At 40.7% G+C, this 25,447-nt stretch overlaps 1 protein-coding gene across 1 annotated transcript in view; it reads left to right on the forward strand.

Moving 5' to 3' along the window:
* The window catches only part of LOC132395125 (leucine-rich repeat-containing protein 70-like), an 85,286-nt gene that overhangs the window by 37,160 nt on the left and 22,679 nt on the right, over positions 1 to 25,447 (forward strand). The window lies entirely within an intron of this gene.

The raw sequence follows: 25,447 nt of genomic DNA on the forward strand, positions 1-25,447 counted from the left end.
CCAATTATCTCTTTAAAAAGCATGACTTAGCTAAGAATATGGTTTTAGAGGCAGCATCAGCTCCCCTGTTCTTCTCTCATCTGTAGTAAACCATGCTTTCATGAGGTAACAAAGCATTAACAGGACATTTTGGGGAATTTAACATATGTAATTCCCTTTCTGAGCATTGATTACAAATGTATTCTCAATGTTTTTAGTTTTCATGAGATATTAAGTTAAATATTTCCATGGTTTATGTTATCTCTTAACACATTCATAAATTTTTTTTCTCTATCAGCATGAAGATAGTTACAGCATTCTAGAAACTATAGCATGGAAAGAAACCTATAGCTCATCAGGTTCATGGTGTCTCTATGTAAGAGCAATTCTACTCTCGTATTAGAGATACATTTTCCATATTTTTTCTTTCAAGGTTCTAATCCAGTTCTTTTTTGAACAGCATGATCAAGTTTGCCTTCTGCTTCTGCTCCTCAACATTCCAGATACCAGCTCCAAATCTTGCATTTAGATTGTTTTTTGCTAATCAATGCATTCCACATTTTTTTGTTCTTGACTCTTCTGCAAAGTGTTTCTCTCCAACTGATCTTTTTAAATTTTAATTACCTCCATTAGATCCCATCTTACCATCCCGTTTTCCAAGAGGAAAACCCCTAGCTTTTCCCAGTCCTCCCATATAATTAATATTTCTTTTCTCTGGAATCATTTTGATGAATTTCTTTTGCACCTTCACAAAGACTTGTGCTCTGCATGCCACACGTCACTTGGAGATGTTGGAGTGAGCGTGGCAAGAGAAAAATTTCAGAAGAAATGTGCAAGGGCAGTCAGGACGTTCTGCACATCACGATGAAGCATTGGAGTTTGCATAATTAAGCTCTTGGCAATAAAAAGTAATTAAATTTAATTGCAAGAAGGGTCTCAGCCCGAAACATTGACATTTTATTCATTTCCATGGATGCTACCTGACCTGTTGAGTTCCTGTAGCATACTATGTATGTTGCTTTAGGTTTAAGCAGAGTGGTTATGGTGTGAGTTGGAACTCAGGAAAGTAGGAAGATCAGACTTTGTCACATAGAGGCTTTGATGACAAGAGAAGGAGGTTGGAGGTATTTTTTTCCATTTAACTTTCCTTTCTTTTTTCTTTCCTTCCTTTTTTCCTAACCTTTCTTTCCTCCTCCCCCTCCCCCCTCCCCTATATGTAAAAGGGCTGGATGGGATAGAATTTCTTAAATGTGCTTGGGAAAGTTTCCTTAAACGTTACACAGAGGTCCCAATGAGTGAGAGTGTGATACCAGATCTCTTATTAGGGAATGAGGCAGGGCAGGTGACAACAGTTTGTGTGGGGGAACACTTGCATCTGGTGATCATAATCTGGTTTCAATATAATTATGGAGAAGTATAGGTCTGCTCCTAGGGTTGGAATTCTAAGTTCAAAGTAAATTTATATACATGTCACCATGTACAGCCCTGAGATTCATTTTCTTGTGGGCATACTCAATAAATCCAATAACCATAATAGAATCAATGGAAGACTGCACCAATATGGTGGATAACCAGTGTGCAAAAGACAATAAATTGTGCAAATATAAAAAGAAAAAAATAAGCAATTAATATCACGAATGTATGATGAAAAGTCCTTGAAGGTGAGCCTATAGGTTGTGGAAACAGTTCAGTGATGGGACATGAAGTTGGAGAAAGGCTAATTTTGATGGTATCAGAAAGGACCTGGCAACTGTGGATTGGGACAGGCTGTTTTCAGGCAAACGTGTGCTTGGTAAGTGGAAGGCCTTCAAAAGTGAAATTTTGAGAGTACAGAGTTTGTATATTCCTGTCAGAATAAAAGGCAAGAATAACAGGTTTAGGGAACCTTGGTTTTTGAGAGAGATTGAAACATAGAAACATAGAAAACCTACAGCACAATTCAGGCCCTTCGGCCCACAAAGTTGTGCCAAACATGTCCCTACCTTAGAAATTACTAGGCTTACCCATAGCCCTCTATTTTACTCTGCACCATGTACCTATCTAAAGGCCTCTTAAAAGACCCTGTCATATCCACCTCCACCACTGTTGCTGGCAGCCCATTCCATGCACTCACCACTCTCTAAGTAAAAAACTTACCCCTGACATCTCCTCTGTACCTGCTCCCCAGCACCTTAAACCTGTGTCCTCTTGTAGCAACCATTTCAGCCCTGGGAAAAAGCCTCTGACTATCCACTCGATCAATGCCTCTCATCATTGAGGTCCTGTTTAAGAAGAAGAAGAAGAAGGTACATCTCATGTACAGGCAGAAGGGAACAAATGAGGTTCTCGAGTAGTATAAGATATGCAAGAAAACGCTTAAGAAGGAAATCGGGGCAAAAAAGCAAGAGGTTGCTCTTGTAGACAAGGTGAAGGGGGATCTCAATGACCCCTACAAGTATATTAAGCACAAAAGGATTGCAAGGGACAAAACTGGTTCTCTTGAATATTGGAGTGGTCATCTATGCCTGGAGCAAAAAGAGATGAAGGAGATCTTAAATGGATTCTTTTGCGTGTGCGTTTACTCGGGAGGTAGACACAGAGTTTATCGATGTGAGGGAAAACAGCAGTGAGATTCTGGACTGTATTTAGATTATATAGGAGGGGGCGTTGGCTGTCTGGGGGACAGGTAGGGTGGATAAATCCCTTGGATGTTGTGGGAGGCTGGTGAACAAATTGCAGCGGCTCTAGCTGAGATGTTTAATATGTCGTTAGCAATTCTTAAGATAGTGCTGATGTGGTGACTCTGCATGCAGCTTTGATGGGAATCATCAAATATTATCACTTAAGACTACTACAGCTGAAGTCTACAGTCACAGCCATAGGTACTTCAGTAAGCAACATTGTTTTAAGACATTTTAAAAAAATCGATTGATTCTGGAAATCAACAGTCCCTGGATGGCTGACTCGGGTGCAGTTCCCTTTTAAGAAAACAGAAGTATGATTGAAATGGACAGGCTATAGATTCCCCACTCCGGACTGTTCTACTGGGCGAATGTATAGACTCTGGAAAATAAAACTGAAGACCTCAGAATGTAAATGCAAGCAGGTGTTTCCCACAAATGTTGGGTGGGGCTACGACTAGTGGTCATGCTTAAGCAAAGTTTGGATAGGTACATGGATGGTACATGGATGGAGGGCTGTGGTCCCAGTACAGGTCGATGAGAGTGGACAGTTTAAATGGTTTTGGCATGGACTAGATGGGCCAAAGGGCCTATTTCTGTGCTGTTCTTTTCTGTGACTATGACACTTAACAAGATTGCAATACGAAAGGAACAGCAGGGACTGCTATGTACTTTGCTTCACAGAAACATGGCTCACCTCTGCCAATTTGAATGCAGTGCTGCAGCCCCATGGCTTCACCATTCTCCACAATGGTAGGTTAGTTGAGTCACTTAATGGTAAAGAAAGAGGAATATGCTTCACAATTAAATCATTGTGATACGCAGATGTGACAACACTGTTTCAGTTCTGTTCACCCAACCTGAAATATCTAGCAGTTAAGTGTCTTTATCTGCCAAGGGAGTTTTCTGCCCTTGTCCTGGTAGCGGTGCATATTCCACATCAGGCCAACGTCAGGCAGGCACTGGAGGAGCTGAGTACCATGATCAGCAGTCACAAGACAGCACTCCCTGGTGCCTTCTCAATCATTGCGGGGAAGTTCAACCAGGACAGCTTGAAGAAGTCTCTGAACAATTAACACCAACATATCACTTATGGAACTAGAGGAGCCAAAGCATTTGATTACTGTTATTTCACCATCAAGAATGCTTACTCTGCCCCATCCCTGTATGTACTTTGGAAAGTCTGATCACCTGACTGTATTTCTACCCCCAGTAAATAGGCAGAGAGTAAAGACCACAGCACCAGTGGTGAGGACCAAGAAGGTATGGTCAGGGAAGGTGGAGGAGTGCTTACAGGACTGCCTTGAGTCAGACATTCATCTTTGGATATAAATGAATCAGCCACCATTGTCACTGACCGAATCAAGATCTGTGTGGATGAGTGTGTGCCTTCATTAACATACCGGACATACCCAAACCAAAAGCCGTGGGAGAGCCAGGAAATTCACAGTCTGCTGAGGGCTAGGTCTGTGGCATTCAAGCCCAGTGATCCAGATCTATACAGGAAGTCCAAGTATGACCTACGGAAGGTTATTTTAAGAGCGAAAAAATTCTGTTTGAAGTTAGAATTGGAACCTGATGCACATAATCTCTGGCAGGGTTTGCAGACCATATCTTTCTACAAAGTGAAACCTGACATCATGCATGACTGTGATGCATCACTTCCATATGAGCTCAACACCTTTTATGCACGCTTTGAAGGGGATAATGAACCACACCTTGCAGCATCTGGTGAGCTTGTCTTGGATACCAAAGTCAGAACATCTTTCATGAGGGTGTACCTGATAGGGCTCTGAGAACCCATGCCAACCATCTGGCAGGAGTTTTCAAGGTCATCTTCAATCCCTCACTGCTGCTGCAGTTGGAGGTTCCCACCTGCTTCAAAAGGGAACGTGAGCGGGAGCTTCTTCTCATTCTGACAGTGGTGAGAATGCAGAACAAGCTGCCAGTGGAAGTGGTGGATGGAGGTTCAATTCCAACATTTAAGGGAAATTTGGATAGGTACGTGGATGGAAGAGGTATGGAGGGCTATGGTTTGGGTGCAGGTTGATGGGACCAGGCAGATTACTAGTTCAGCATGGACAAGATGGGCCAAAGGGCTTGTTTCTCTGCTGTAGTGCTCTATGACACTTAAGTCTAATTTATTTCACCTCTCCTTGTTCACATGTTAAATTACACATTGAATTTTTCTATGTTAAATTACATCAGCCTCATCTACCCATCCCAGTGGGTTGTCTGTATCTTCTTGTTGACAATTATTGTCCTGCTCTGTTAATTTTTAGTCTCATATGTAAATTTAAAAATCCCGAGCTGTATATGCAAATCTAAGCCTTTGCTATATTTAAGGAAGATGATACTTCCGGCATCAGTCTCTTGAGTACTGGGTGGCTCACTCCAGTCTGAAGATAGCTAGTTAGTACTATTTGGTGTCTTCTTTCACTTAACCAGTTTTCTTTCTTGCTGCTGTCCTTATCCAAGAGCTCTGCACGTGATGAAATGTCTTTATAAGTCGCCTTTTGAAAAAATGGTTACATATGGTAACACACACAAAATCCTAGGCTAGAGGAACTCAGCAGGTCTGGCTGTATCTATGGAGGGGAATAAACAGTTGGCATTTCAGGAACAAGATCCTTCATTAGGTCTCAGCCCGGATCATCGATTGTTTATTCCTCATCATAGATGCTGCCTGACCTGCTGAGTTCCTCCAGCATTTTGTGTGTGTTACTCTGGATTTCCAGTATTTGCAGAATCTCTTAATGATTATGTATTCATGTGTAAGTTATTTTGAATTTTCTGTACATTTTTGACACCAAAATGATAATTCAATTATCAAAAATCAAAAGCTACAATTTGGTTAAGTAAATCAACACGTACAAACAAATAAATATATGATGAATCCAGTTTTGACTTTGAACCACACATTGATCATACTGAGATCAGGACAAGATATCATAAGAACTTAATTGTTACATCACTTTGGATAAAAGGATCCTATATTGTCTTGAGGTAAATTCATAGCAGTTTTGAATACTGGTTACAGGATGAGTGATCCCATTTGAATTTAACTGTGCTTTGTCAGTTGTATCATATGACTTTATCACTGTCTAATTTGGAATGAAAGTTGCAAATGTTGATAGAGAAAAGAAAATGCTGAGTAGAATTCAATGGCTTCTAAGAAAGCACAACCAAGGAAACTAACAGAAAAGGTACCCTGTTTGTGGTAAACCCAGGATATCATTACACTCAGTGTCCACTTTATTAGGTATGCCTGTACACCTTGTTAATGCAAATATCTAATCAGCCAGTCATGTGGCAACAACTCAATTCATAAAAGCGGGTAGATGTGTTAAAAAGGTTTAGTTGTTGTTATCAGAATGCAGAAAAAATGTGATCTAAGTGACTTTGACTGTGGAATAGTTGTTGGTGCCAGACAGGTGCTTTGAGTACAGTCGGCCCTCCTTATCCACGGATTCTGCATGCGCAGATTCAACCAAATGCAGATCGGGAAAACCCGGAAGTTCCCTCTCCAGCACTTGTTGTTTGAGCATGTACAGACTTTTTTTTCTTGTCATTATTCCCTAAACATTACAGTATAACAGCTATTTACATAGCAGTTACATTGTATTAGGTACTGCAAGTAATCTAGAGATTATTTAAAATATACGGGAGGATGTGCATAGGTTACCACAGATTGGGAATCGATAAAAAAAGAAACTGAAAGTCAGAATAGGTACATCCGGTATTATTTAGTGTCAGTTAGTCAAACGTTTGTCTTAGTATATACTATATATTTTACCTTTTTATGCATATAAAACACTTAAGAAACGTATGTATTTCAATAATTAAACCACTGTGTTGCTTAGTGATAATTGTAGATTTCATTGGGGCAGGGCCTTCACATGCTCCATTATTCTCACTTTATCTGTTAAAATTGTTCCAATCGTTGTCCGACTGTAGCCTAACGCTTTTCCAATGACCGATGGTGTTTCACCTCTTTCCGATCGCTTTATTATTTACACTTTATTTCCAATTGTGATTGTTTTCTGGAAGAGAAACACTGCGGGTGGCGGGTCCTGAGCTCCGCCGGGTCCTAAAGTCCACCAAAAGTCCACCAACTTGAGCATCCTCGTTTTTTGGTATCCATGGGGGGGGGGGGGGGGGTGGTTCTCAGAACCAATTCCTCGCTGATAAGGAAGGCCGACTGTATTTCAAATTGCCGATCTCTTGGGATTTTCATGCACAAAAGTCTCTAGAGTTTACAGAGAATGGTGTAACAAACAAACAACATCAAATGAATGACAGTTCTATGGGTGAAGATGCCTTGGTAATGAGAGAGTTCAGAGAATAGCTACCTGGTTCAAGCTGACAGCAAATGCGACAGTATCTCAACTAATGATGCAATGCAACTGTGTCTGCAGAAGAATATCTCTGAATGCACACCATATTGATCCTTGAAGTGGATGGGCTACAGTAGTAGAAAACAACACTGGGTTCCATTCCTGCACCCAATAATGTGGCCATTGAGGGTATATTGGTGAACCACCTTATGACATGTTCACTGTTGTAACAACTGTGGAAATCAACATTAAAAAAGAATATTAATTAATACTTCAAAGAACTTCCTGCATCCCTACATCAGAGTGCAGTAGAATCATTTGAATCTATGAGGATGGAGGCAAGAACTTAGTTTAAAGCCTTGTCTGAAAGTCAACATTTCTGACAATGTAGCACTGCATGCAAAAATCGTGTGATGATGTGCTGGAACGAGGCATGAATTCACATTCTGTATGTGTTGTCAGCCATTTCACATTGATTGCTACAAATCCTAAGGTAGTAATTAGTTAAGGAATGTTCCCATCGGATGTGATTTTATACAAGTATATACTATGTCAAACTTATTTTATAAACCATATAGTGGGAGGAAGAAATCAGTTTTTAATCTTGCAGGAATGTAAGATTAGGTCCATGTTCAAGTCATTTTATTTCTAGTCTCAACATCTTTCAGCCAGATACTCAATGGTTATTATTCAGAGTAACTTTACTGAATATTGCTGTTAATCTTTTGCATAGCGGTTAGTCTAACATGTTAGGCAATGTTGTAGTTCTTAAGTTTTTTCTTGGTTATATTATAAGCTCCTAAGCTTGGTTATACTCATAAGCTGCTTTGATATGTTGTGGCTCTTCGTCAGGATGGAGACGACTAAATTTTTTCATGTTCATTATATATACAGAATGTTCCCTAGGCTGTGTAATTGTGTTTATGGAACTAATGACTCATAAACTTTAGTTCCTTTTTAAGCCTAAGTGAATGAGTGCTGTTACACATGACCTTAATTGGGGTCATACATAACATAATTGTTTTAGGGGGATATAGTTCTCATAACTACAAACGTTTCATTGAAAAGCAAAGTTCAAAATTAATTTATTATCGGAGTATGTATATGTCACCATATACTACCCTGAGATTTATTTTCATGCAGGCATTCACTGTACAACAAAGAAATACACCAGAGTTAATGTATACCAGACACAAGCACTGACAATATACTAAAGACAAACTGAAAATACAGAAAAAATCATAATAATGAATAAGTAAGTAAATAATACTGAGAGCATGAGTTATAGTCATGTTCATGCAGTTACCTTGTAAAAATAATGTAAAGATCATTGCTATGATAGACAGATGGAAGGAATCCTGTGGAATTCTGTACCTTCAGGAATTTGTCACTTCACACATTACTGTGGAGGATATAAATGGCTCAAAGAATGAATTAGACTTTCACAAACTAGGCAATCAGCTTACTTTCTTTTCGGCTTAGACACTACGAACAAACTGATATTAATGATAGAAGTTCTAATTGACTCCTCTCAACTTGCGTGGGTACTCTGAAGATTTTTTTGATGGGCACTTGTGCATAAGTTTGATTTAAATTTGAGTTCAGTGATTTATAAATCTTGCTAACTAAGTTTTTAGATCCAGGAAACTGTGTTAACGCAGGGTATATGGTATATGGTTTTGTTTTGGGGTGAAGATTTAACTTCTAATAAACTGTGATAAACATTCAGGCTAATGCTGTAAAGATAATTGTCACTTTCAACCAGCAAGAGACCAAATAAGGTTTATTAATGAGTACTAAGCCAGCGCAAAAGAGTTAACAGCCGGTGCAAACATTTATTTAATAGTTTCCATATAATGATTGATTTCATAGCTGTATTTAGATTAGACTTATAAGGAATGGGAAAGAGACAGAGCAAATCTGTAAATGGGTGAAATACTGAACATGTTGGAAATGATCAAAAATAGAATAGAGAAACAATTTTTACTTTTTAAGATACAAGAAAATGCTACATATGGGGAATATGGAAAGAAACTTACTGACATATGAAAACTTAGACTGTGAGAAAAAGAGTTAAAATGACATGGACCTTCACGATCTGATATGAAAATAAAGAAAACATAGTTTATTTCAGAAGGTAATAGCATATTGAACACTACAATGAAATTAGATTTCAAGTAGAGACAGGGATTTAGCAAAATCAACGTAAGTTTGCAGTAAGGAGTGAAATATCCTTGGGAGCTGATGATTCCCATACTTGGATTGGAATCAAAGTAGACTTGAACCTTGTAGATGCTCTGATTTATGATCTTCTGATGCTCCCTCTATTCTGTAATTGTCTTTTATGGAAAATGGAATATTTGACTACATACTATTTTACAGTTGATTGGATGCAGCAAGCAAGAGTTGTAAAGTGTAAGCCGTGCTTGGTGAAGCTGATTCTATTTTTATGAAGTGGCGACTAAAATAATGGGCAAGTCTGGATATTACTGATATGGACATTCAGATTAAAACTTGATAAAATCCAAATAAGAGACAGTCAGCTAAAGTTGAAATTTGTGGAATTCAGTGAAACCTATTAACCTGAGCCGTAGAATAGGGATAATGTGCAGGTACTCCCGTTAATAGGATGTACAGATGGTCTCCCATAGGAACTTGTGTTCACTATGAGTTCACCATATTAATGGTATAGACATTAATGGAATATAGAACAGTACAGCATAGTACTGGTCCTGTGGGCAATGATGATGTGCTGAATATTCAACTTACTCTAAGATCAAACTAATGCTTCCCTCTCCCATATCTCTCCACTATTAGAGTAATATATCACTACAGTTCTGGTCACCCCACAACAGGAAAGATGTTGAGGCTTCAGAGAGGGCACAAAAGAGGTTTATTAGGATGCAGCCTGGTTTAAAGAGCGTGTACTATCATGAGAGGCTGGATTAGCTTGGGTTGTTTTCTCTGGAGCGCTGGAGGTTTACAAGATTATAAGAGGCATAGATAGAGTGGACAGAGAGTTTCTGTTTGCCGGGGTTGAAATGTCTAATACCACACACTTCAAAGCATTGAAGATGAGAGGGGGTAGGTTCAAGAGGGAATGTGAAGGGTAAGTTTTTGCTCAGAGTTGTGAGTGCCTGGAATGGTGATAAAGGCAGACACATTAGGAGCTTTTAAGAGATGTTCGAATAGGCACGGAAGATGGAAAGGTAAGGGTATGGTATAGGCAGGACAGATTAGTGTTTGGGTGTTTTTTGATTTGTTTTTTTTAGCTGGATTGGCACAACATTGTGGGACGAATGGCCTGTTCCTGTGCTATATTCTTCTATGTTCAATGTCCTACAACACAGAAACAGGCCCTTCAATCCATTTAGTCTATTATTCTGTCTAGTCCCATCACCTTGTACCTGGACAAAAGCCCTTCATATCCCTCCCATCCATGTACTTATCCAAATTTCTCTTAAATGTTGAAATTGAATCTGCTTCCACCAATTCCCTTAGCAGCTCTTAACACGCTCTCGCCTCCCTCTGAGTGAGTAAGTTCCCCCTCAGGGTCCCGTTAAACATTTCACTTTTCAGTCTTAATATATAACCTCTAGTTCTAGTCACAGCCAACCTCAGAGGAAAAAGCCTGCTTTGATTGACCCTATCTGTACCCCTCATAATCTTGTATACCTCTATCAAATCTCCCCTCACTCTCCTACGCTGCAGAGAATAAAGTCTGAATCTTTCCCTGTAACTCAAGTGCTCAAGTCCTGGCAGCATCCTTGTAAATTTTATCTGTATATTTTCAGTCTCATCGATAATTTAACTGTAGGTAGATGACCAGGACTGCACACTATACTCCAACTATACTCCAAACTAGGCCTCACCAACGTCTTTTACAACTTCAACATAACATCCCATCTCCTGTACTTGGTACTTTGATTTATGCAGACCAAATCCAAAAGCTTTCTTTACAATCCTACTTTCAAGGAATTATAGATCTGAGGTTCCTCTGTTCTAATGCATCTGCAGTGCCCTACCACTCACAATGTAATTCTTACCCTGGTTTGTCCTCTCAAAGTGCAAAGCCTCACACTTGTATATATTAAATTTTATCCATAAATTTTCTTTTATTCATGTGCTGACCCAAGAGTCTCTTAAGTATCCATAATCTATTTGCTTCTACCACCACTTCCGGCAGTGCGTCCCCTTGTGCCCACCATGCTCTAAAACAAACCTCTGACACCAACCCCCCCCCCGTATGTTCTTCCAATCATCTTAAAATTACGTCCTTTCATAGGCCATTTCCACTATGGGGAAGATGGTGCTGGCTGTCCTCTCTATCTATGCCTTTTATCATCTTGTACTCTTCTATTAATCATCTCTCATGCCTCTTTAGTTTAAAGAGAAAAGCGCTAGATTGCTCTACCCTTTTTCATAAAGCACACTGGCGGGAGTATTCAAGGACATTTTCAACCTCTCTCTGCTACGGGCGTAAGTTCCCACTTGCTTCAAAAAGGCAACAATTATACCAGCGCCTAAGGAGAATAATGTAAGCAGCCTTAATGACTATCGCCCAGTAGCAGCCACATCTACAGTGTTGAAATGCTTTGTGAGGTTGGTCATGACTAGACTGAACTCAGAAAGGACCTGGACCCACTGCAGTTTGCCAATCGCCACAATAGGTCAATGGCAGACACAATCTTAAAGCTCTTCATATGGCCTTAGACCACCTGGACAATACGAACACCTGTGTCAGGATGCTGTTTGTTGACTATAGCTCAGCATTTAACACCATCAGTCTCACAGTCCTAACTGATAAGTTACAGAACCTGGGCCTCTGTACCTCCCTCGGCAATTGGATCCTTGACTTCCTAACTGGAAGACCACAATCTGTCCAAATGGTGATAACATGTCCTCCTCACTGACGATCAACACTGGTGCACCTCAGGGGTAGTGTGTGCTTAGCCCACTACTCTACTCTCTTTATACCCATGACTGTGTGGCTAGGCATAGTTCAAATACCATCTATAAATTTGCTGATGATACAACCATTGTTGGTAGAATCTCAGATGGAGATGAGAGGGCGTACAGGAGTGAAATATGCCAACTAGAGGAGTGCTGTCACAGCAACAACCTGGCACTCAAAGTCAGTAAGATGAAAGAGCTGATTGTGGACTTCAGGAAGGGTAAGGCGAAGGAACACACACCAATTCTCATAGAGGGATCAGAAGTGGAGAGAGTGAGCAGTTTCAAGTTCCTGGATGTCAAGATCTCTAAGGACCTAACCAGGTCCTAAAATGTCAATGTAGCTATAAAGAAGGCAAGACAGTGACTCTACTTCATTAAGAGTTTGAAGAGATTTGGAATGTCAACAAAAAACAGTCAAAAACTTCTATAGGTACACCATGGAGAGCGTTCTGACGGGCTGCATCACTGTCTGGTATGGTGGGGAAGGCCACTGCACAGGACTGAAAAGCTGCAGAGGGTTGTAAATTTAGTCGGCTTCATCTTGGGTACTAGCCTACAAAGTATCCAGAACATCTTCAAGGAATGGTGCCTCAGAAAAGCAGCTTCCATTATTAAGGACCCCCAGCACCCAGGGTATGACTTTTTCTCATTGTTACCATCAGGGAGGAGGCACAGAAGCTTGAAGGCACACACTCAGTAATTCAGGAACAGCTTCTTCCCCTCTGCCAACTAATTTTTAAATGGACATTAAATGAACACTGCCTCTCTTTTTAAATGTATGCTGTTTCTGTTTTTGCACAAATTAAAATCTATTCAATACACATATATTTTAATTGATTTACTTATTTATTTTTCTTCTATATTATGTATTACATTGAACTGCTGCTACTAAGTTAGCAAATTTCATGACACATGCTGGTGATAATAAACCTGATTCTGATTCTGATTCAAGTCCATGCAGCACACTAAGTCTCCTCTGCATCCTCTCTAAAGCTCGTACATCCTTCCTATTTATAATGAGGGCACACTCAGCGAGTCAGGATCAGCTTACAGCAAGTGTGGTCTAACCAGAGTTTATTAGAGCTCAACATTACCTTGCAGCTCTGGAACTCAATCCCCCAACTAATGAAGGCCAACACATCATACACCATCAACTTGTGCGGCAACTTAGAGGGATTTATGGATGTAGATTTCACACTGCTAAGAATCCTGCCATTCAGCTCATATTCTCTTTCAAGTTTGAGGTTTCAAAATGTGCAAAGTCAACACTTTTCTGGATTGAACTCCATCTGTTGTTTCTCAGTCCAGCTCTGCATGCCTCTACAACAACCTTCTACACTATCCAGAAGACCGAATGTTTGTGTCATCTAAAAACTTACAAACCCACCTTCTACCTTTCTACTTCTCCCAAGTTATTTATAAAAATCATCAAAAGCAGGAGTCCCAGACTGATCTCTGCGGAACACCACTGATCATTGACCTCCAGGCAGAATACACTCCTTCTACTATTTCCCTCTGCCTTCTGTGGGGAAGCCAATTCTGAATCCACGTAGCCAATGTTCCCTGGATTATATATCTCCTGACTTTCTGAATGAGGCCTCCCCTGTCAAATGCCTCAGTAAAATCTATAGACACCATAGCTACTGCACTACCTTCATTAATTTGTTTTGTCACTCCTTCAAAGAATTCAACTTTTTGAAGCAGGCTTCCTGTCCAGAAAGTCTACTGCCTGTCACAGGTTTCTATTCACAAGAACCCCTGTTAGACCATAAGATCTAGGAGCAGAATTGAGCCATCTGGCCCATCGAGTCTCCTCCACCATTCAATCATGGCTGATCCTTTTTTTTTCCTGCTCCTCAACCCCAGTTCCTGGCCTTCTCCCCGTAATCTTTGATGCCATGTCTAATTAAGAACATATCAATCTCTGCCTTAAATACACCCAATGACCTGGACTCGACAGCTGCATGTGGCAACAAATTCCACAAATTCACCACCCTTTAGCTAAAGAAATTTCTCTGCATCTCTGTTTTGAAAGGGTGCCCCTCTATCCTGAGGCTGTGCCCTCTTGTCCTAGACTCACCCACCATGGGAAACATCCTTCCCGCATCTACTCTGTCTAGGCCTTTCAACATTCGAAAAGTTTCAATGAGATACCCCCTCATCTTTCTGAATTCCAGCGAGTACAGACCCAGAGCCATCAAATGTTCCTGGTATGATAACTCTTTCATTCCTGGAATCATCCTTGTGAACCTTCTCTGGATCCTCTCCAATGCCAGCAATCCTCTCCAATGCCAGCACATCTTTTCTAAGATGAGGGGCCCAAAACTGTTCACAGTACTCAAGGTGAGGCCTCACCAGTGCCTTATAAAGCCTCAGCATCACATCCTTGCTCTTGTATTCCAGACTTCTTGAAAAGAATGCAAACATAGCATTTGCCTCCTATCACCATCAACTCAACCTGCAAGTTAACCTTCAGGGTGTTCTGCACAAGGACTCACAAGTCCCTTTGCATCTCAGATTCCTGGATTTTCTCCCCATTTAGAAAATAGTCTGCACATTTATTTCTACTACCCAAAGTGCATGACCATGCATTTTTCAACATTGTATTTCATTTGCAACTTTCTTGCCCATTTTTCTAATCTGTCTAAGCACTTCTGCATCCTGTCTGTTTCCTTAACACTTCCTGCCGCTCCGCCACTCTTTGTATCATCTGCAAACTTGGCAACAAAGCCATCTATTCCATCATCTAAATCATTTATACACAGCATAAAAGGAAGGGTCCGAACACCGACCCTTGTGGAACACTAGTAGTCACTGGCAGCCAACCAGACAAGGATCCTTTTATTCCCACTCACTGTCTCCTCCCAATCAGCCAATGCTCTAACCGTGTTAGTAAATTTCCTGTAAAACCATGGGCTTTTAACTTGGTAAGCAACTGTTAAAGGAGTCCTACTATTAAATTTTGCTTGGTATTCAGGAAATGCATTTGATCTAGTGACCTATATCAGAATAGGAAAGAACTCAACTACAGGTTGAAATCTTGAGCAATGTCTTTTCATACTGCAGAATATAAAAACTAAAGTGGGCCACATTGCCACTTGAGATTATTGTCCCATTCAATTACATGGCAGCTTTCAGTCCCTCATTTCCATTTACCTCTCTCTTATGTTCATATTCCTTGAAACCTCATGGTTAAAAAATAGTTATATAAGCATCCACAACCCTTGTGTGAAATAATTCCAGACTGCTGTGAGCTTTGTTTGAAAAAAAAAGCTCGTGACATTCCTCCTTAGTAACCATGCTCCAGTTTCAAGATAATCTTCCTCCTTAATGTCTCACCAGAAATAATAGTTCCTACTCTATGGGATTTATTTAGAATCTCCATCAGAATGGTCTTTAGTTCTCTATATAAATAAAATCTATGCAACTAACCTTCAAAATATAACTCAGAATTTTGTAATATTCTCTTGCATCTGCACTGTCCTCCTGGCCAATTCAATATTTATGGAATGAGCTGTCAGCAGAAGTGGTTGAGACTCGTACATTATCAACATTTAAAGGATACTTGGATACATTGAGAGATGAGAAAGGTTTGGAGGGACATGGGCCAAATGCAGACAGTTGGGACTAGCCTAGAAGGGAATCTTTGTTTGCGTGGACCAGTTGGGCTGAGGGACATATTTCCATGCTGTATGACTTGATGACTGCATGATTTTATTTTTTTCTGAGGTGACGACACCAAAATGTAGCAGTGTAGTCCACTTTGGGAAAATTCAATTGGCTAATGTATAACTCAGTCCATTTCAGGCTGAGGTCAGCACTACCACCACTCTCCTCTGTCTAGCGGAATTAGTCCTTACTCTTAATAATTTCTCCTTTGGCTCCTCCCACTTCCTCCAAACTAAAAGTGTAGCCATGAGCACCCGTATGGGTCCCAGCTGTGCCTGCCTTTTTGTTGGCTTTGTGGAACAGTCCATGTTCCAAGCCTATACGAGTATCTGTCACCCTCTTTTCCTTCGCTACATCAACGACTGCATTGGTTCTGCCTCCTGAATGCATGCTGAGCTCATTGACTTCATTAACTTTGCCTTCAACTTTCACCCTGCCCTCAAATTTACCTGGTCCATTTCCGACACCTCCCTCCCCTTTCTTGATCTTTCTGTCTCTATCTCTGGAGACAGCTTATCTACTGATATCTACTATAAGCCTACAGACTCTCACAGCTACCTGGACTATTACTCTTCCCACCCTGTCTCTTGCAAAAATGTCATCCCCTTCTCACAATTTCTCCGTCTCCGCCGCATCTGCTCTCAGGATGAGGCTTTTTATTCCAGGATGAAGGAGATGTCTTCCTTTTTTTAAAGAAAGGGGCTTCCCTTCCTCCACCATCAACTCTGCTCTCAAACGCATCTCTCCCATTTCACACACATCTGCTCTCAACCCATCCTCCTGCCACCCCACTAGGGATAGGGTTCCCCTTGTCCTCACCTACCACCCCATCAGCCTCCGGGTCCAACATACAATTCTTCATAACCTCTGCCACCTCCAACGGGATCCCACTACCAAGCACATCTTTCCCTCCCCCCCCCTTTCTGCTTTTCGCAGGGATCGCTCCCTGTGCGACTCCCTTGTCCACTCGTCCCCCCCATCCCTTCCCACCGATCTCCCTCCCGGCACTTATCCTTGTAAACGGAACAAGTGCTACACCTGCCCTTACACTTCCTCCCTCACCACCATTCAGGGCCCCAGTCAGTCCTTTCAGGTGAGGCGACACTTCACCTGTGAGTCGGCTGGTGTGGTATACTGCATCCAGTGGTCCTGGTGTGGCCTTCTATATATTGGTGAGACCCGATGCAGACTGGGAGACCGTTTCGCTGAACACCTACACTCTGTCTGCCAGAGAAAGCAGGATCTCCCAGTGGCCACACATTTTATTTCCACGTCCCATTCCCATTCTGATATGTCTATCCATGGCCTCCTCTACTGTCAAGATGAAGCTACACTCAGGTTGGAGGAACAACACCTTATATTCCATCTGGGTAGCCTCCAACCTGATGGCATGAACATTGATTTCTCTAACTTCCGTTAATGCCCCCCTCCCCTTCTTACCCCATCCCTTATTTATTTATTATTTCCCCCCTTTTTTCCTTCTTTTCTCTCTCTTTTTTCTCTTTCTGTCCCTCTCACAATCACTCCTTGCCTGTTCTCCATCTCCCTCTGGTGCTCCCCTTCCCCTTTCTTTCTCCCTAGGCCTCCCATCCCATGATCCTTTCCCTTCTCCAGCTCTGTATCCCTTTTGCTAATCAACTTTCCAGCTTTTAGCTTCATCCCTCCCCCTGCTGTCTTCTATCATTTCAGATCTCCCCCTCCCCCTCCCACTTTCAAATCTCTTACTATCTCTTCTTTCAGTTAGTCCTGACGAAGGGTCCAGGTCTGAAACGTTGACTATACTTCTTCCTATAGATGCTGCCTGGCCTGCTGCGTTCCCACCAGCATTTTGTGTGTGTTGTTTGAATTTCCAGCATCTGCAAATTTCCTCGTGTTTGTATTCATCTTGTATCTTCCGCTACCATCTTCAGTTGATCTGTATACTCTGCAGAATCTTTTTGTGTCACTTCTTGGATATCAACTAGTCTCATACTCTTCAAAATTAGACAACCTGTCAATGTATTGCCAACCCACTTTATCAACATATTCTATGTATTAATGTTGTCAGTAAACCAGGATGCAAAACTCTTTTCCACCAGTTCACGTCATTGATAAATGTGGTTAAAAATTGTGATCAGGAAACAGCAGTTGCCACTTTTGTCTAGTTTGAAAACATATTCATTGTCGCTATATTTTCTCCCTCTTTCCAAAATATTTTTATCCAATTGAAAAGTTAGTTTCAGCACCATATAGGTAAGATCACCAGAAGTCCCCTTCTTTAAATTCTTACATATGGCAGACATCCAACTCTCTGTAGAAATAATTAGATTACACTTTCATTATCATCTTAGCAATGATTCTTTGCTAAATCACAGAAATAGCAAACAGAACTCAGAAGCAACAAAGGCAACACTTTTATTCAGAAAAAGATGAAGGCAAAACATTTATGTACAAGCAGATTAATTCAGCTTCTAATCTTTTCCAATGACAGATGCTATTAAAAAGGGTGTTTTTCAGCTACTGAAAAATTCAGTTCATTAATTTGGATGAAGGAAAACTAGTGTTGGCTCTCTGGAGTTAAAAATGTACTTAGATATATTTAGATTTCCAGGGACACTTGATAAAATGCCACATCAAAGGTCATAATGGAAAATAGAATATAGAACATTGAACAGTACAGAATAGTATGAACCCTTCAGCCCATAATATTGTTCTAACTTAGAATAAACCTATTCAATGATGAATATAACCTGTCCCTTCTACATAGTCTATAACCCTCCATTTTTCTTTCAACCATGTATTTTTCTTTCAAAGAGTTTTTTAAATGTCCATAATGTATGAGCCCCAATGACCATCCTGGCAGTGTTTTCAGGCACATTCTGTGTAGAAAACTTAATTCTGACATCTCCCCTAAACTTTCCTCAACTCACCTTAAAAGAACTTCCTTTGGCATTAGCCATTGTCACCTGGGAAAAAGGCTCTGGCTGTCCACTCTATTTTACATATGGCTTTTATAATCTTAGGCACCGCTATCAAATTTCTCATCCTCCATTGCATCAAAGAGAAAACCCCTAGCTCACTCAACCTTTCTTCATAAGACATGTACTCTAAATTAGGCAGCATCCGGATAAATCTCCTCTCTAAAGCTTTCACATTCTTCCTATAATGAAGTGACCAGAACCGGATGCAATATTCTTAAATATAGTCTAACCAGAGTTGTGTAGAGCTACAACGTTACCATGCGGCTCTTAGAAACATAGAAAGCCTACAGCACAATACAGGCCCTTCGGCCCACAATGCTGTGCCAAACATGTCTTTACCTTAGAGATTAACCAGGGTGACCCATAGCCCTCTATTTTTCTAAGCTCCATGTACCTATCCAGGAGTCTCTCAAAAGATCCTGCTCGCCTCCAGCACTATTGCTGGCAGCCTATTCCATGCACCCACCACTCTTTGTGTAAAAAAAAACTTACTCCCGACACATCTCCTCTGTACCTGCTTCCAACACCTTAAAACGGTGTCCTCTCGCGTTAGCCATTTCAACCCTGGAAAAAGCCTCTGACTATCCACATGATCAATGCCTCTCATCATCTTGTACACCTCTACCAGGTCACCTCCTCCTCTGTTGCTCCAAGGAGAAAAGGCTGAGTTCACTCAACCTATTCTCATAAGGCATGCTCCCCAGTCCAGGCAACATCCTTGTAAATGTCCTCTGCACCCTTTCTATAGTTTCCACATCCTTCCTGTAGTGAGGTGACCTTACCCCAAGTGGGGTCTGACCAGGGTCCTATATAGCTGTAACATTACCTCTCAGCTCTTAAACTCAATCTCACGGTTGATGAAGGCCAATGCACTAAATTAGTACATTTAAACAATGTACTCAGTTCTTGAACTAAAACCCTCGACTAATGAAAGCAAATAAACCACATACCTTCTTAACCACCCTATCAAATTGTCTGGCAATATTTGAGGGATTTATGGACTAGGACCCCAAGATCATAAAGAGCAGGAGTCCTAGAACAGGTTCTGTGGGATAGTACGAGTCATGAAAGCTCATAGTGTATGATATGACATACTGGCAATGATAGAAGATTGGTAGACTTACAGGAAATAGAGAGTAGACATAATATTTTTTTCTGGTTGGCAAAAAGGTCTTGAGTGGTGTACCCTGGGGATTGGTACTCAGAACATAACATTTCTTTCAGTTGGTATGAAGGTACCAAAGGTATGCTTGATAAATTTACTGAAGCTACAAAGATGAGGAGGAAAGTAAATTGTGAAGAGAACATAAGGAGAATATAAAGTAAGATGGTAGTGAACATCAGAAAATAAATATCTGGTAAATAGAGTTTAATGTGGAAAATGTGAAATTATCCCAATTGACTGGAAATATATGAGATCCATATCATTGAAATAGAGTCATTAAGCACAGCAGCACAAAAACAGACCCTTTGGCCCATCTAGTCCATGCCAAACTGTTATTCTGCCTAGGCCCATTGCCCTCCACCCAGACCATAGCTTTCCATACCTCTCCCATCCATGTACCTATCCAAATTTCTCTTAAATGCTGAAATTGAACCTGCATCCACAACTTATGCTGGCAGCTTGTTCCACACTCTCACTACCTTCTGCGTGAAGAAACTCCCCCTCAAGTTCAAGTGTGTTGTCTGCTGACATACTACATACAACCATACGAAACAGTATTCCACCGGACCTTGATGCACCAACAAAACATATAACCCACATAGCACATACACCAAAATATCACCATAAATCAGTTTATAAAAGATAATTCAAAATGCATGCAGTGCACAGCATAGTTAAAGAGTAAGCAGCTCACTGTCCTGATGGCGAGACCTCAGTGGTGGCAGGGTACTCATTAGTCTCACAGCCTGAGGGAAGAAGCTCTTATCCAGACTGGCAGTCCTAGTCCTGATGCTCCTGTACCTCCTTCCTGATGGTAGTGAGTAAAAGAGATTGTGGGATGGGTGGTAGGGATCCTCAGCAAAGCTTCAGGCCCTTTTTCTGTGATGTTCCTAGTAAATATCACAATTAGGAGTGTTCCTTTTGGCAGTGTTTACTGACCTCTGCAGTCTGATGCCTTGCAGCTTCCTTACCACACGATGATGCAGCCAGACAGGATCCTCCCAATAGTGAATTCTGGAGAAAATTGTTAGAAAGGGGGTGGGGGGCCCTGCACACCTCAATCTCCTCAGAAAGTGTACTCAAATCTTTCCCTCTCACAATAACTCCTTTCCTGTTCTCCATCTTCCTCTGGTGCTCCCCTCCCTCTTTCTTTCTTCCAAGGCCTTCCGTCCTATGATACCCCACCCCCTCTTCTCCAGCCTTGTATCTCTTTTGCCAATCAACTTCCCAGCTCTTAGCTTCATCCCTCCCCCTCCTGACTTCTATCATTTTTGGTCTCCCCCCTCCCTCCTCCCCACTTTCAAATCTCTTACTATCTCTTTTTTTTCTGTTAGTCCTAACGAAGGGTCTGGACCTGAAACATCGACTGTACTTCTTCCTATAGATGCTGCCTGGCCTGCTGTGTTCCACCAGCATTTTGTGTGTGTTGCTTGAATTTCCAGCATCTGCAGATTTCCTCGTGCTTGTGCAAATAACAGAAATACTGTATATTAAAAAAAACTGAGGTAGTGTCCAAGGGTTCAATGTCCATTTAGGAATCAGATGGCAGATGGGAAGAAGTGGTTCCTGAATCACTGAGTGTGTGCCTTCAGGCTTCTGTACCTCCTACCTGATGGTAACAGTGAGAAAAGGGCATGCCCTGGGTGCTGGAGGTCCTTAATAATGGATGCAATCAGTTCTTTTCCCTGATGTTGTCTGTATGGGGTTTGCATGTCTGTGGGGTATCCTCCACATCCAAAGTACATGCAGGTTGGAAGGTTAAATTGGCCTCTGTAAATTGCCCCAAGTGTATAGATTTCTGTGAGAGTGATGGGAACAAAGAGAACTACGACAGGATTAGTGAATGGGTTCTTGGTATGGATTTAGCAGGTTGATAGGCCTGTTGTTATGCCATTTGTCTATGACTCTATTTAAACTAAATTAAGATTAAAAGACATAGGGACAGAATTAGGTCATTCAGCCCATCGGATCTGTTCCATTTTTCATCATGGCTCTGATTTATTATCCCTTTCTATTTTCCCGCCCGTTAACCTTTGACATCCTTAATAATCAAGAACCTATCAACCTCCACTTTAAATATACCCAATAACTTGGCCTTCACAGCCGTCTGTGACAGTGAATTCCACAGGTTCACCAGCCGCTGACTAAAGAAATTCCTCCTCATCTCTGTTCTAAATGGACATCTTTCTCTTCTGAGGCTGTGCCCACTGGTTTCTAGACTCCCCCACTTTAGGAAATATCCTTTCCACATCCATTCTATCTCAGCCTTTCACTATTTGATAGGTTTTAATTAGATCCCCCCCCCCCAACCCATTCTTCTGAACTTCAGCGAGTACAGGCACAGAGCCATAAAATAAAATAAAATGAAATAAACTGCATACCTTACATTTCCCCAGCAGTTTTGTCATTTATTTCAGTGGGAACTAGTCAAAGTTCATCAGGCAGACTTACCAGCTTTAAGAGCCAGCTTTTTACCAAAAGTTTTCCCCCATTGTGATTTTTGGCAGAAGAGGTTCTGGCAGAAGTCCAGAACTGACAGATTAAGCTGAACCAATAAAGCTATATTTCTTTCAGACCTTAAAACTTGGTGAATGTAGTTCCTGTTGCGACTATCCTGCAACCATGTTCCAGTAACATTTAAGACGCTGTATCTTCGGAGTCAAGTATCTGCTAGAATGTTATTCAGTCATAATACCTTCCATTCATTTGGCAAAAAGCCAGTTAGTTGATAAAAAAAATAGATGCATTTTGCCAAAAGGCTGATGTTCATGTTAATGCTACCTTTTAATGACTGAATTTCTTGCAGAAAACTTTGCTAGGAAAACTTTATGCTTGCTGAAGTGTTGTTTGCAAGGACAAATGTTGTTTGCCAGTGTTGTTTGGAAAGGTTTTGGCTCAGTAATAACAATAATAATAATACATCAATCAGCTTAGATCATTGATCATAATTGGTTTCTAGTTTCACTCAGGCTTAGAGGTACTGGGTCTTATCTGATTCCGGTTGCTCATTACCAGACAATTTACTGCAGGGCTAAATGACCTCCAAAGAAATTTGTGCAGTCACATATTCTCTTGGGAATAAATTGCAACACATTCTAGTTATAATAGAATCTTATATTGAAACTGCACAGAAAGGGATAATTTACTGCACCATGTCTCATTTGAGTTATATTTGAATCACCCTCTTCCATACTTCAGGAAGATCACAACAACTTCTTGAATAAAAATATTTATCAGTTCCCTTCTTATCTTGATAATAGAATGATATGACATCTTAGTACACTGGTGAGAATCCACTGGTGAAACTATTGTTTGTTTGCATTATCTAAACTCTGATAAATTCTCAGTAATAGCCACTAATCTATGACGCGATTACAAACCCCAACTGATTTTCTGCTCTATAACCTGAAATACAGATTCCTTTTATTGCACTTGGCCATCAAGCAGCTTGAACTCTTTTTAGTACAAGAGGCATAGAACTATACAGTCGGCCCTCCGTATCCGCGGATTCCGCATGCGCGGATTCAACCAACCACGGATCGGGAAAACCCGGAAGTTCTCTCTCCAGGACTGGTTGTTTGAGCATGTACAGACTACTTTTTCTTGTCACTATTCCCTAAACAATACAGTATAACAACTATTTACATAGAATATACATTGTATTAGGTATTATAAGTAATCTAGAGATGATTTAAAAGTACAGGCAGTCCCCAGGTTATGAACGAGTTCCATTCCTGAGTCTGCCTTTAAGTCGGATTTGAAGTCGGAATAGGTACATCCAATATTATTCAGCGTCAGTTAGTAAAACATTTTTCTTAGTATATAGTATATATTTTACCTTTCTATGCATATAAAACTTCAGAAACATACGTATTTCAATAATTAAACCACTGCGTTGCTTAGTAATAATTGTAGCTTTCATCGGGGCAGGGCCTTTCACATGCTCCATTAAAATTGTTCCAATCGTTGACCAACTGTAGCCTAACGCTTTTCCAATGATTGATGGTGTTTCACCTCTTTCCGATCGCTTTATTACTTCCACCTTATTTTCAATCATGATTGTGATTATTTTCGTGAACAGAAACATTACGGATTCAGAGCTGCGCCAGGTCCAAAAGACCACCGCACTGAGACATGTTAAATAAAGTCCAGGGTTCTGCTGGGTCCTAAAGAGCACTGCACTGAGCCAGGTTAAATAAGGGACTTGAGCATCTGCGATTTTTGGTATCCGCGGGGGCGGGGGGAGGGGGGTGGTTCCCGGAACCAATCCCCTGTGGATAAGCAGGGCAGACTGTATGGTTTCCTTGTGCAAGCAAAATACTGAGCTATGTTTTCATAGACTCTTGCTAAGAAACTGAAATTTGTTTTTCACCAAAAATGCAGAATGTGATCCATGCACATCAATTGATCCACTGTATACTCAATTTACATATCTCAGTAGCCTTGAATTTGAATGGTATTATCAATCTGTTTCTTATGGTTGGCCCATGATATACAGTGGATTTTAGTTAATTGGACCATCAGTTAATCGGGGCAGGTTTTTATTTGGAACAACTCTTAAAAAACAAAAACTAAATTGAAAAAATAGCCACGGTTCCCTCCATTTATTTGGAACACTATGCTGCTTAATTGGAGCAGGAGATTGTTGCCGAACAGTCTGTCGGTCACGTGCAGTTTCGTGGCTGTTAGACACTACACCATGTTTCAAGTAAACATTTTAAAATAGTCTTTGCATTCAGAAAGCAGGTTTTTTGTCACTGATGGTTGACGATTCAGAACTGTAAGACAACTGTAAGCAGCAAGACAATTCAGAACTGTTTTGCAAGTTTGGAACTGGTTTCAAGCATTTAGGTTTGGAGATGCCAGGAACAGCCAAGAGTGAAAATTAAAAGATTTCACTACTTTAACAAGTATCGGCAATCATCTTGAATGTTACATTGAAAATGAAGATTTGAAGGATGCAATTGGTGAAAGCATTGTATGAAGGCAGTCCACTTTCTGCACTAGGTGTCTGCGCTGATTTGCTCACTTACAGTCAAAGAATACGGCAGATGAATTCCTCCTTTGATGACTATTAGGAACTAATGTGCAGTTTTATAGTACTGTGGTAGTATTGGTAGTGTTCTATTTTGTTCTGTATCTTATTTCAATGCATGATTTGCCACTCAGTTAAATGGTGGTTTGTTTTTATATACCTCTTAACTATTACCATGGAAGCTAATTGGGCCAGCAGCTTAATTGGGCCAAAATATACTGGTCCTGATGTGTCCCAGTTAACTGGAATCCACTGTATATTAGCAAGTATTCATATGTAAGTTTTGAACTGGGATAACACCAGACTCATTTCTTTTTGCCTTGCAGTCTGTCAGCATGTCATCACGAGCCATTAAGTTCATCCATTTAAGGGAGAGTATCTTTGAAACCAGATTCCAGCAAGTGCAGTGCCCTTTCTGTGTGAAAGACAGAAAATTAACAAATAAAACAGTGAAAATAATGAGTGCAGAATGCATGAAGACATTCTTTTGATTAATGCTGCTCCCAATAAAAGGTAGCAGAACAGTTTGTTGTCCAGAATATCTGCACTGATCTGGTTTTAGATTTAGAAGATGATCTCATAACTTACGAATTTAGCATACAGTGGTGCTTTACATCTGAAATTACTGTCTGTGGAATGTATTCTCTCTTGTTTCAAAGTATGAGGAATACTTGATGTTTTTTTTG

The sequence above is a fragment of the Hypanus sabinus genome, chromosome 6, assembly GCF_030144855.1.
Source record: "Hypanus sabinus isolate sHypSab1 chromosome 6, sHypSab1.hap1, whole genome shotgun sequence".
In the NCBI taxonomy this organism is placed as follows: Eukaryota; Metazoa; Chordata; class Chondrichthyes; order Myliobatiformes; family Dasyatidae; genus Hypanus; species Hypanus sabinus.